At 42.9% G+C, this 12,850-nt stretch overlaps 1 pseudogene; it reads right to left on the minus strand.

Moving 5' to 3' along the window:
* Nucleotides 1-12,850, minus strand: part of LOC102283358 (eukaryotic translation initiation factor 4E-like) — a 50,330-nt pseudogene that overhangs the window by 21,147 nt on the left and 16,333 nt on the right.

The raw sequence follows: 12,850 nt of genomic DNA on the forward strand, positions 1-12,850 counted from the left end.
TCACAGCAATATCCTCTATGACCCACGTCCTAGAGTAATGGAAATAAAAGCAAAAATAAACAAATAGTTTTATTTAAACTGAAATAGCAAACATATTTTAATTAAATTTAAAATCTTTTGCACAGCAAAGGAAGCTATAAGCAAAATGAATAGATAGCCCTCAGAATGTGAGAAAATAATTACAAATGAAGCAACTTACAAAGGATTAATCTCCAAAATATACAAGCAGCTCATGCAGCTCAATATAAGAAAAACAAACAACCCAATCAAAAAATGGGTGGAAGACCTCAACAGACATTTCTCCAGAAAAGACATACAGCTGACCAACAAACATATGAAAAGATGCTCAGCATTGTTCATTATTATAGAAATGCAAATCAAAACTACAATGAGGTATCATCTCACACCAGTCAGAATGGCCATCATTAAAAAATCTACAATAATTGCTGCAGAGGATATAGAGAAAAGGGAACCCTCTTGCACTGTTGGTGGGAATGAACAATGATACAACCACCATGGAAAACTATATGGAGGTTTCTTTAAAAACTAGGAACAAAGCTACTATATGACCCAGCAATCCCACTACTGGGCATATACCCTGAGAAAACCACTATTCAAAAAGACACAGTACCCCAGTGTTCACTGCAGCACTATTTACAATAGCCAGAACTTGGAACCATCCTACGTGTCCATCAGCAAATGAGTGCATAAAGAAATTGTGGTATATATATACAATGGAATATTACTCAGCCATAAAACAGAATGAATTTGAGTCAATTGAAATGAGGTAGATGAACCTAGAACCTGTTATACAGAGTGAAATAAGTAAAAAAGAGAAAAACAAATATCATATGTTAATGTATATATATGGAATCTAGAAAAATGGTACTGATGAAACTATATGCATGGCAGAAATAGAGACACAGATGTAGAGGAGGATGGTCTTATGGACACAACAGGAGAAGGAAAGGGTGGGACAAATCGAGAAAGTAGCATTGACATATACACCACCATATGTGAAACAGATAGCTAATGGTAAGCTGCTATATAACACATGGAGCCCAGCCTGACACTCTGTGATGACCTAGAGGGGTGAGACGGGAGTGGGAGGGAGGCAGACTCAAGAGGGAGGGGATATATACATATGTACTTATGGTTGATTTGTGTTGTACAGCAGAAACTGGTACAATATTGTAAAGCACCTATCTTCCAATTTAAAAAAGTAAGTCATAAGGATTTATTGTATTCTGAAAGAGATGGGAATACCAGATCACCTGATCTGCCTCTTGAGAAATCTGTATGCAGGTCAGGAAGCAACAGTTAGAACTGGATATGGAACAACAGACTGGTTCCACATAGGAAAAGGAATACATCAAGGCTGTATATTGTCACCCTGCTTATTTAACTTATATGCAGAGTACATCATGAGAAATGCTGGGCTGGAAGAAGCACAAGCTGGAATCAAGATTGCCAGGAGAAATATCAATAACCTCAGATATGCAGATGACACCACCCTTATGGCAGAAAGTGAAGAGGAACTCAAAAGCCTCTTGATGAAAGTGAAAGAGGAGAGCAAAAAAGTTGGCTTAAAGCTCAACATTCAGAAAACGGAGATCATGGCATCCGGTCCCATCACTTCATGGGAAATAGATGGGGAAACAGTGGAAACAATGTCAGACTTTATTTTTTGGGGCTCCAAAATCACTGCAGATGGTGACTGCAGCCATGAAATTAAAAGACGCTTACTCCTTGCAAGGAAAGTTATGACCAACCTAGATAGCATATTCAAAAGCAGAGACATTACTTTGCCAACAAAGATCCGTCTAGTCAAGGCTATGGTTTTTCCTGTGGTCATGTATGGATGTGAGGGTTGGACTGTGAAGAAGGCTGAGAGCTGAAGAATTGATGCTTTTGAACTGTGGTGTTGGAGAAGAGTCTTGAGAGTCCCTTGGACTGCAAGAAGATCCAACCAGTCCATTCTGCAGGAGATCAGCCCTGGGATTTCTTTGGAAGGAATGATGCTAAAGCTGAAACTCCAGGATTTTGGCCACCTCATACGAAGAGTTGACTCATTGGAAAAGACTCTGATGCTGGGAGGGATTGGGGGCAGGAGGAGAAGGGGACGTAAGAGGATGAGATGGCTGGATGGCATCACTGACTCGATGGATGTGAGTCTCGGTGAACTCCGGGAGTTGATGATGGACAGGGAGGCCTGGTGTGCTGCGATTCATGGGGTTGCAAAAGACTCAGGACACAATTGAGCGACTGAACTGAACTGAACTGAACAGGGAATAAAGCCAATATTTTATAAGCACTATAAATAGAGTATAACCTCTAAAAAACCTTTCTGTTTTGTTGACAGAAAACAACAAAATTCTGAAAAACAAGTATCCTTCAGTTAAAAATAAATAATTTAAAAAAGAAAAAAATCATAAATAGCTATGCTATACACCTGAAACTTATATAATACTGTATATCAACTATACCTCAATATTAAATACAGATAATTTTTAAAAGTAAAATAAACAAGCTATAAGGAGGTGATGTATAGTACAGCAAATATAGCCAGTATTTTATAATAACTGTAAGTGAAGTATAATCTTTAAAAAATTTTGAATCACTATATTTTATACCCGAAACTAATACTATATTGGAAATATACCATACCTCGATTTTTAAAACTATGGGAAAGGGTAAATTGATGAGGGAAACATGTGATCTTCATTTTGATGGGGCTGACACATAAAAAATATCCCTGTGACAAATCTCCTGACTCTCATCTACATTGCAGGAAATGGTTAGTCCAGCATACTCAGCAAACAAACCCTGAAGTACAATGCTCTTCTGTTTAAAGCTCAGAGATGTCTTTGGAGACTGCCCATCACCCTGCACCTGCTCTAGCACCTACCTTTGCACATTAAGTGAAGGTGGCAGACATCTGCACCTCTGCCCAAGGCTTTCTCTCATCATCCCTCTGGCACGGCATGGATGTACCACAGGAGGGCTAGCCAAGACCAGCCTTCCAGGGGTTCTCACATTCAGAAGGACCCTGCTCCGGGTTCAATGCTTTTCTGTCCTTGTCATGAGATTAGAGTAGCTCTATCCTTGGGCTTTTGTAAGCAAAAGTGATGAGGCCTGAGCAGAGGAAATTCCCATGGGGTATGTGATCCCCACTGTCGTTCCTTGCTTCCCCAGTTTCCACAAAGCTTTCCCAATGGCCCACGAGCCCAGAATTTAGGGATCCAGGATGCTGGGAGAGAGTAAGTACAAGGTTAAGTGTGTCACATCCCTGACTGAGTAAAGAGGTGCCAACAGTCCAGGAGGTCACATTTTCTGATCACATCACAACTTGCTTCTTCTGCAGAGAGCAGATTCAGGAGCCAACCCTATCTCATCCTTTCTTACTCTTGCTACTTCCCATATTAGCCAATTGGTTATGCTGACAGTGAAGAGACAGAAGGAAATGGAAAGATATGCCAACCCATCTCTCCTTTAGGGCCGTCTTTATTCATCAGTGAGCCAAAGGTAGCCAGTGGAGGGTGGAAGGAATGGATGAAATAAACCCAGATGAGTTAGTTTTATGTGGCCACCATTCTGATAAGAGATATAAATGTGTTGTGAACTACCAAATACAAATTGCATAATTTTGATGATTCTGTATGAGTTAAATGCTGATATTTGCATTTAAAGCCTTGCACAGGATAAAGATGAACATTAAAATTTATGGTAATAATTTACAATGCTTCCTCACCCCTTGGTTGGAATAACTTTGAGGTGTCTTTACCACTGTGGGTAGAGATCCCTACTGAGATAAGCTCCAGCTGTCCCTGTGATTATTTGCTTGATTATACCCCACTCCCCACTCTCCCACCCTCTACCCTGGAGACTGTATTTCCTCCCTTTTGACTTCCCCACCCTCTAGCAGTCTTTTCTGCATCAACTCCCCAAAACACTACCTGCACTTAAATCCTTGAATCAGGGTCTCTTCCACAGAATCCATGAAGAAATTTTTCTCTACACAAGACTTCTGTAGGGATGTCATCTCTGTAATTTTGCTTTGGTCAGTAAGTCCTTGACAAGCCAATAGATAGATAGCTTTTGTATATATCTTCTCAACTCACTTTGGAGCTTACTGTAGATCAGACAGGCCAGGACTGCAGTGTTTTTTGAAAGTTTGTTGACATTTTAAAGGAAATGTTATGTTGCTAGTTTTAGAAGTACTGAAGTCTACATTCAAAATGTTTTTTTTTTTTTTTTTTGCGAATGTCAGGAAATCCCAAAATAAATACCCTTTCATCATTTCATCACTTTTTGGAACTTGTAAAACACCTGAAAGACTTTGTTAGCCTCGTGAGGCCTTGAACTTCAATGGACATAGCCAAAGTAAAGCAGTTCAGTTCAGTCACTCAGTCGTGTCCAACTCTTTGTGATTCCACAAACTGTAGCAAGCCAGGCTTCCCTGTCTATCACCAACTCCTGGAATTTATTCAAACTCATGTCCATCGAATTGGTGATGCCATCCAGCCATCCCTGTCATCCTCTTCTTCTCCCACCTTCATTCTTTCCCAGCAGCAGGGTCTTTTCCAAGGAGTCAGCTTTTTGCATTAGATGGCCAAAGTATTGGAGTTTCAGCTTCAACATCAATCCTTCCAATGAATATCCAGGACTGATCTCCTTTAGGATGGACTGATTGGATCTTCTTGCAGTCCAAGGGACTCTCAAGAGTCTTCTCCAAAACAACAGTTCAAAAGCATCAGTTCTTCAGCACTCAGCTTTTTTATAGTCCAATTCTCACATCCATACATGACTACTGGAAAAACCATAGCTTTGACTAGATGGACCTTTGTTGGCAAAGCAATGTCTCAGTTCTTAATATGCTGTCTAGGTTAGTCATAGCTTTTCTTCCAAGAAGCAAGCATCTTTTAAATTCATGTCTGCAGTCACCATCTGCAGTGATTTTGGAGCCCAAGAAAATAAAGTCTGTTACTATTTCCCCATCTATTTGCCATGAAGTGATGAGACTGGTTGCTATGATCTTTGTTTTTTGAATGTTTTGTTTTAAGCCAACATTTTTACTCTCCTCTTTAACTTTCATCAAGAGGCTGTTTAGTTCCTCTTTACTTTCTGCCATAAGGGTGGTGTGATCTGCATATCTAAGGTTATTGATATTTCTCCCGGCAATCTTGATTCCAGCTTGTGCTTCAACCAGCCTGGCATTTTGCATGATGTACTCTGCATGTAAGTTAAATAAGCAGGGTGACAATATGCAACCTTGACATAGTCCTTTTCCAATTTGGAAGCTTCTCAGCTGAGAAGAGCTGAAAAAAGGGAAGCAGAGCCTGTATTAAATGTGGGTGGACCTGTTGTGCCATGATGGACATAGGTCAGAGAGATCTCTTTATCTTTTGTAGATCTCCTGGAGAAGGGAAAGGCTACCCATGCCAGTATTCTGGAGAATTCAGTCCATGGGGATCACAAAGAGTTGGACACAGCTGAGTGACTTTCACTTTCACTTTCATCATGAACTCTTCAGTTCAGTTGTGCAGTCACGTTCGACTCTTTGTGACCCATGGACTGCAGCACACCAGACTTCTTTGTCCATCACCAAATCTAAGAGTTTACTCAGGCTCATGTCCATTGAGCCAGTGATGCCATCCAAGCATCTCATCTTCTGTCATCCCCTTCTCCCGCCTTCAATCTTTCCCAGCATCAGGGTCTTTTCAAATCAGTCAGTTCTTCGCATCAGGTGGCCAACAGACTGTGTGGATCACAACAGACTGTGGAAAAGTCTTCAAGAGATGGGGATACCAGACCACCTTACCTGCCTCCTGAGAAATCGGTATACAGGTCAAGAAGCAACAGTTAGATCTGGACATGGAAAAAGGGACTGGGTCAAAATTGAGAAAGGAGTATGTCAAGGCTCTATATTGTCACCCTGCTTTTTTAACTTATATGCAGAGTACATCATGCAAAATGCTGGGCTGGATGAAACACAAGCTGGAATCAAGATTGCAGGAAGAAATATCAATAACCTCAGATATGCAGATGCCAACACCACTCTTATGGCAGAAAGTGAAGAATAACTAAAGAGCCTCTTGATGAAAGTGAAAGGAGAGTGAAAAAGCTGGCTTAAAACTCAACATTCAAAAACAAAGATCATAGCATCCAGTCGTATCACTTCATGGCAAATAGATGGGGAAAATGTGGATACAGTGTCAGATTTAATTTTTTTGATCTCCAAAATCAATGTGGATGATAACTGCAGCCATAATTTAAAAGACACTTGCTTCTTGGAAGAAAAGCTATGACCAAACTAGACAGCATATTAAAAAGCAGAGACATAACTCAGCTGACAAAGGTCCATATAGTCAAAGCTAGTTTTTCCAGTAGTCATGTAAGGATGTGAGAGTCAGACCCTAAAGAAGGCTGAGTGCTGCAGAATTGATGCTTTTGAACTGTGGTGTTGGAGAAGACTCTTGAGAGTCCCTCGGACTGCAAGGAGATCAAACCAGTTAATTCTAAGGGAAATCAACCCTGAATATTCATTTGAAGAACTGGAGCTGAAGCTGAAGCTCCAATACTTTGGCCACCTGTTGTTTTGAGCTGACTCATTGGAAAAGACCCTGATGCTGAGAAAGATTGAGGGCAAGAAAAGAAGGGGGTGACAGAGGATGAAACAGTTTGATGGCATCACAGATTCAATGGACATGAGTTTGAGCAAACTCAGGGAGATGGTGAAGGACAAGGAAGCCTGGCATGCTGCACTTCATGCAGTCACAAAGAGTTGCACACTACTGAGCAACTGAACAACAACAGCAACAAATATATACATATATATTATTCCCAAATTACTAATTTAACCCTCCCACCCACCTGTCTCCTTTGGTAACTATAAGTTTGTTTTCTATGACTGTGAATCTGTTTCTATTTTGTATATAAGTTCATTTGTATTTTTTTAGATTCCACATATAAGTGATATCATATGATATATGTCTTTCACTGACTTATTTCCCTTAGTATAATCATTCCAGGCCCATCCATGTTTCTGCAAATGGCATCATCTCATTCTTTTTTATGGTGGTGGTTTAGTAGCTAAGTCGTGTCTGACTCTTGCAACCCCATGGACTGTAGCCCGCCAGGCTCCTCTGTCCATGGGTTTTTCAGGCAAGAATACTGGGGTGGGTTGTCATTTCCTTCTCCAGGGGGTCTTCCCAACCCAGGAATTGAACCTGGGTCTCTTGCATTGCAGACAGATTCTTTACGGACTGCGCTATGAAAGAAGCCCAACTTTATCCATTTATCTGTCAATGAACATTTAGGTGCAATACTCTTCTGAGATTTGAGACCTTGGCCTTGCCACATGGTTTAACAACCACACTCCTCCAAATTTGCTTTTTCCTTTGTGTCAAGTGGAGAACCCACAGTCCAGCCCTAGACTTTCTGACCACCTTCTCTGCACTCGAGTGTCACGATCAGTGACAGCACCAGACTCTTCCTTGCAGGAACGTGAGGACTTGGACATGTTGACTGTAAGGTCCATCTCCAGTGGAAGTGAGTTGCGACTTGAGCTGACTATTCCAGGCATTTTCCTGAACCTCTTTAGGTTGAAATTAACAGCTGATGATTTGAAAGTCATCCCCAAAGTGCAGCCTAATGCCCATCAGCCATGTGGGATGAGCAGACATGGCCCTCCCCGTCACTGTTCAGATGGGCTCCCTGCATGCTCTGAAGCTTATTCTCTCACACCAAGTTCATTTCCTTAACAGGCACTCCTGCCTTTCTCTAATCTGTCTGTGGTTATTTGGAAACATTCCAGCTTAGAAGGAGAGTTATTTATGCTTCCCTGTGGGCTTAGGGCAGAGATGGGACCAGGCAGCAGGCATGAGAAATGCCTCATCTAGTAGTCCACAGCAAATCTCACGAGGCAATGTAGCAAGAGAAGACAAAGTGTTTTTCTGTTCTGTGCAGAAAGCCTGTTATGGACAAGAAGCATGTGGAGAACTTGGTGGAAGCTGGATGTGTCTGGGGAAAGTATGTCTGTGTTCAAGAGCTTAGGAAATGCACCATTCTATGTCCCCTGCTGTGTGCCAGGCTCTTTACTAGGACTTGGGAATGTAGCGATCACAGTGACAAGCCTTGTAGGCTTCTCAGTCTGAGACAGTCAGACTTACAGGTGCATATGAGCAAGCATGTATCTTAGGCATATGAAATACAGTACTGAGAAAGGGACTGTTACGTCTACCCAGCACCCTGCCCATTTAGGTTCTTTGGCCCTAAGCATAAGCACTCCCCTACTTCTTTTATTTAGGGATCAAAAATTTATATGCATTTGATTGTACTCATGTGAGGTCACTAGAATAGTCACATTCACAGAAGCAGAAACCTGCTAGTGGTTACCAAGGGCTGGGAGAGCAAAGAATGGAATTTGTGTTCAATGGGGATGAATTTCAATCAGAGAAGATGAAAACTTTTGAGAGATGGCTGGAGGGGATGGCTGTACAACAGTGTGAATGTCCTTAAACTCATTACAGCATACACTTTAAAATGATTCTGGGAAGATCCCTGGAAGGGCAATGTATTCTTGCCTGGTAACAGAGGAGCCTGGCAGGCTGCAGTCCATATTGCACAAAAAAATAAAAATAAAAAAATAAAATAAAATAAAATGATTCTGGTGGTAAACTTTATTATATATGTATTTTGCCACAATTTAAAAATAAAAAATATATTCTAAAAAAGCCATGGGAAAAATAAAACATTTTTTAAAATTTAAAGAGGAAAGAGTGATTTTCTGAGGTGGTAAATCTGCCAAGACCATGATCAGATTGCCCTGACCAGGGCCCAGGCTGGCAGCAAGGCTAAGCTGTTCTGTGCCTGGGTGTGGGTTCAGTGGCATAGACATTGGGCTTGTCAGTCTGTCTTCTCTTCTTTCCAGAGAGTCTCGGCCACAGCCAGCTCCCCCTCAGAGGCACCACCAGCCCCCATGAGTGTTGAAGAAGATACTTGATGTCTGGGACCTGAATGCTTGTCTGCCTTTCACTAACTTGGGCCTGGGGCCACCCTGAGAATGCTGCCCAGCTCCTAGGGGTCCTGCCCACTCTGAAGCCAAGTTCTCTCCATCCTGGCCTGTGTGTTGGCGGCAGACACTCACCAGCTATTGGTGCCCACAAGCTTCCTGTTCACCTGTCAGCAACAGACTGAGACTGCTGAGTCTGAGGAAGGAGACTTGGGACTCTGAGTAAATGGGAAATTGCAGAAAGGGTTAAGTGAAGAAGTATTGAAAGTGGTTTGGCAATGGGGGTTGAGACAATGAGTGTTTTCGTGTTTTCTTGAGCAAAGACTCAACATGGCGGCTGAAGTCACTTTCAAGGACCAACCTATTGCAGTTGCAAGCCAAGCACGAGTTTGGTTAGGACTCTTAGCACAGCATTAGAGCAAATACTTTGTGCTGTTGGGAGTTCACAGTTCACAGCTGAGAGCAGCTGTGGTGGATGATGTCTCATTGGAAGGTGCTGCTAAGTGGAAATGTTTCCCTTCATGCCTGGATTCTTCTTGAAGCTGCTTGCAGGGAAATAGTCTTACAGGATTCTGACTACAAGTTCTATGTGAACCGCCTTGGGCAAGTAGTCACAGGGATACCTACTAGGAAACAAAGGGCTGGTAACTCACAACAAGCAAAGTGTAAAAAGGGACAATGTCCAGACCTGGGAAGGGGACAAGATGGTCTATAGGACTGAAGGTGCTGGACAGGGGCTCGCTGAGGGTCTAGCTGTGAAGGGCACAGCAGAAATCATTTGGAGTCTGTGTTTACATATTTTTTTAAATGTCTTTTTAAAATTTAACTATAGATGATTAAAAGACCTTTGTTCCTTGGAAGTTCCTCGGACAGTCCCTGGTGAGCTCCCACAATTGTTGCTGCCTCATCAACACATGCGTGCTCAATCGTGTCCAACTCTTTGTGACCCTGTGGACTGTAGCCTCCCAGACTCTGTCCATAGAACTCTCCAGGCAAGAATTCTGGAGTGGGTTGCCATGACCTAGACAGCATATTAAAAAGCAGAGACATCACTTTGTCGACAAAGGTCTGTATAGTCAGTAGTCATGTATACTTGGTGAGAGTTGGGCCATAAAGAAAACTGAGTGCCAAAGAACTGATGCTTTCAAACTGTGGTGCTGGAGAAGACTCTTGAGAGTCCCTTGAACAGCAAGGAGATCAAACCAGTCAATCCTAAAGGAAATCAACCCTGAATATTTATTGGAATAACTGATGCTGAAGCTGGAGCTCCAAGACTTTGTCCATCTGATTTGAAGAGCTGACTGATTGGAAAGGACCCTGATTCTGGGAAAGATTGAAGGAAAAGGAGAACGGGACAACAGAGGATGAGATACTTAGATAGTATCACTGACTTAGTGGACATAAATTTGAACAAACTCTGGGAGATAGTGGAGGACAGAGGAGACTGGAGTGCTACAGTCCATGGGATCACAAAGAGTAGAACACAACTTAAGTGACTGAACAACAGCAACAAATAGGTGATTTATTATATTATGTTAGTTTCAGGTATACAGCAAAGTGATTCAGTTATGTGTGTGTGTGTGTGTGTGTGTGCGTGTGCATATATATATATATATGTGTATATTCTCTTTCATTATTATTACAAAATATTGTTCCCTGTGTTACACAGTAAGATCTTGTTGTTTATCTATTATAAATATAATAGTGTATCTCTCGGAGAAGGCAATGGCAACCCACTCCAATACTCTTGCCTGGAAAATCCCATGGGCGGTGGAGCCTGGTAGGCTGCAGTCCATGGGGTTGGGAAAAATCGGACACAACTGAGCGACTTCACTTTCACTGTTCACTTTCATGCATTGGAGAAGGCAATGGCAACCCACTCCAGTGTTCTTGCCTGGAGAATCCCAGGGACAGGGGAGCCTGGTGGGCTGCTGTCTATGGGGTCACACAGAGTCATACACGACTGAAGTGACTTAGCAGCAGCAGCAGCAGCAGTATTTCTCAACTGATCGACTTTCACTTCACTTCACATGTATATATTGGGCTTCCCTTGTGGCTCAGCTGGTAAAGAATCTGCCTGCAATGCTGGAGACCTGGATTCAATCCCTGGGTTGGGAAGATCCCCTGGAGAGGGGAAAGGCTACCCACTCCAGCATTCTGGCCTGGAGAATTCCATGGACTGTACAGTCCGTGGGGTTGCAAGGAATAGGACATGACTGAGCGACTTTCACTTCACTTCACTTCAGTGTATCTATTAATGTGTCTGTTATTTTTAAACTCATAATTTGTCCTTCCCCCTCACTTTCCCCCTTGGTAACCATGTTTGTTTTCTATGTCTGTGAGTTTGTTTCTGTTTTGTAAATAAACTTATTTGCATTATTTTTTAGATCCCACTAAGTGATATATCAGAGAAGGCAATGGCACCCCACTCCAGTACTCTTGTCTGGAAAATCCCATGGACGGAGGAGCCTGGTAGGCTGCAGTCCATGGGGTCGCTAAGAGTGTGATATGACTGAGCGACTTCACTTTCACTTTTCACTTTCATGCACTGGAGAAGGAAATGGCAACCCACTCCAGTGTTCTTGCCTGGAGAATCCCAGGGACGGGAAAGCCTGGTGGGCTGCCATCTACGGGGTCGCACAGAGTCGGACACGACTGAAGTGACTTAGCAGCAAGTGATATATTTGTCTTTCTCTGACTGACTCACTTCACTTGTATGATAATCTCTGGGTCCGTCCATGTTGCTACAAATGGCAGCATTGCATTTTTTTTATGGCCAAGTAGTATTCCATTGTACATATGTACCACATCTTATTTACTCATTTACCTATCCATGGACACTTGGGTTGCTTCCATGGGTTTACATTTGAGCTCATGGGGAAAATGGATGATTCAGCACTTCCCTGTACTCACCATTGGTCATCTGCTTCACTGTGATTATATTGCAAAAAGGCTTCTCCCACTTTTACTTTGCTTAGAATTGAATCCAACAAACACTTTTGTGAGTCAACTGTCAGGAACTTAATCAAGGAAGCATAAAACTGGGGCTTCAGGGCACATGGATACCTCTGAACAGGCCTGGGGAGCATCATTTGCTGTGTCCCAGGACATACCCTGCATCCTTCCTTCTTTCATCCTAACTTCTCCTACCCATCATCTGTTCCTTCCAACCTGGCTGCCCTCTTTCCTGACACTCTTCATCACTGGCTCCTCCGACGTCTGAGAAGGGGACAGACAAGAAGAAGGAAGGCATCTCTCTATAGAGAACAGGGATGGGAGACTGGAGAGGAAAGCCCAGAGCAGGAGCTCCAGCAGAAGGAAGCGGAGCTTGGGTCTGTGGGAAAGGAAACCCACAGTTGAGGGACAGTGTGGGGTGGGTACAAGTGGGTGTACATGTCTTTGGTTTCAGGTCCAGTGTGGCTCAGAGACTGAGGGTGGAGTGGAGAACAGCTGAGTTCAACTCTGGGGTAAAATGACCATAAAGCCTGGGACATGCATGCGAAACTTGGCTTCAACAGAAGCAGTATTTGCTTTGCCCATCTGGTGTTACTCGGTGTTGTCTGTGGCCTTGTGCCAGCTCTGCACGACCTGTCTGGCACTCTGGATCACTGGGTCACCTCTGTGGCCTCAGACTCATGGCTGATGACATGAACTGCTGCCCCCAAGGAAGTGATGACTCTGGAAAGTGCCAGCACTGCAGGAAGGTGTCTTTGAGCCTCAGCCTCGTCCAGCAGTGACTGAGAGGCAGACTGCAGGCTCACAACATCAGCCATCTTCCCTGCCTGTTTAATTGACTAAGCAGTAGGGTGAGGCCTCCAGTGTAAGGCAAGGGACAAG

Source organism: Bos mutus, chromosome 21 (assembly GCF_027580195.1).
Source record: "Bos mutus isolate GX-2022 chromosome 21, NWIPB_WYAK_1.1, whole genome shotgun sequence".
In the NCBI taxonomy this organism is placed as follows: Eukaryota; Metazoa; Chordata; class Mammalia; order Artiodactyla; family Bovidae; genus Bos; species Bos mutus.